Source organism: Bison bison, unplaced genomic scaffold (genome assembly GCF_000754665.1).
Source record: "Bison bison bison isolate TAMUID 2011002044 unplaced genomic scaffold, Bison_UMD1.0 scf7180017862817, whole genome shotgun sequence".
NCBI lineage: Eukaryota > Metazoa > Chordata > Mammalia > Artiodactyla > Bovidae > Bison > Bison bison.
In genome coordinates, this window is record NW_011493389.1 from 18,195 (window position 1) to 19,530 (window position 1,336).

Consider the following 1,336-nt stretch of genomic DNA (forward strand, 5'->3'; position numbering starts at 1 on the left):
TAGAGTAATCCATTCCAGTCCTTTGTGAAGGCAGAGAATATTCTCAAGCTACTGAAGTTTTCAAACTTTTACTAGCATTTACTACAATATTATTTACCTGCCAGCATCAACACCAAAGGCAACCACACACCAACAAAAGGCCCCCTGGCCCTGCCACTCTCCTGTTGCATCAGCAGTCACCCACTGTTCTTTCCAGTACTGCCCAAATCCTCAGCAGCACACAGGCTCTTTCCTCAGTCTCCGAGTTTCTTGCCAGGCTCCTCTCTCTCCACCACTAACCCCACACACTGCCCACGCCATGCCCCTGAGCACACCAGGCCCTCCTCTCTGCACTTCCTCAGACAGTGCTGCCCTCTCCCAACTGGGCAAGCTCCTATTTATCTTCCAGATCCTGGCATTTCTATCACCTCCTTCAGGAAGCCCTCCCTGATTTCCTAAGTCTGAGCTAAGTATATTTCCCAGGCATCCCACCATCCCCATACTTATCACATCCTGATATGACTATATTTATATGTGTGTGTGTATACATACATACACACACACACACTCCAACTAGTCTATAAGTGGGGCAGGAAGACAGTCTCTTGTCTGGTTTGTGTGCCACCGTGGGAATCAGGCCAGGCATCCAGACCCTGTGTCCCCTTTAAGTGGGCAAGGGCACACAGCCTTGTCCACTGTTGTATGCATGTCAGGTGTACAGCTGGAACTGTATATCAGGTTGAATGAATGAGAGCAACAAATAAATGAAAATCAGGAAACTCAGGTCCATCCATTCACTCAAGGGCTACTTACTGAGCACCTACTTACTATGGAAGTAAACTCTACACCCTGGGGTACAGCACTGAACAAAGCAAACTCAGGTCCCTGCCTTCATGGAATCATACCTCATGCAGGGAGAAAGACACTAGACTAAATAAGTAAGTAAGGGGGCTTCCCTTGTAGCTCAGTTGGTAAAGAATCTGCCTGCAGTGCAGGAGACCCAGGTCCAATTCCTGGGTTGGGAAGATTCCCTGGAGAAGGAAATGACAATCCACTCCAGTATTCTTGCCTGGAAAACCCCATGGATAGAGAAGCCTGGAGGGCTACAGTCCGTGGGGTCGCAAGAGTTGGACATGACTTAGCGACTAAACCCCCAAGTGAGGGCTCTGACAACAAGAGAAGAATACAGTGTGCTCCGGGGGCGGCCATCCCCCACAATGGTGCCGGAGAACAGGTCCTCAAAAGGAAAACCAAGGGTCGCCATCTGACCAAGGAATTCTACTCCTCAGTGTCTGCCCACGAGAAATGAACACATATATCCTCACAAAGATACGCACACAGATGTTCACAGCAGCAT

General features: G+C 49.1%; 1 protein-coding gene across 1 annotated transcript in view; it reads right to left on the bottom strand.

The window, feature by feature from the left end:
- Positions 1–1,336, bottom strand: part of LOC104983478 (H(+)/Cl(-) exchange transporter 4) — a gene marked incomplete at its 3' end in the record, with an annotated part of 20,805 nt that overhangs the window by 13,178 nt on the left and 6,291 nt on the right. The gene's annotated exons all lie outside the window — the stretch shown is intronic.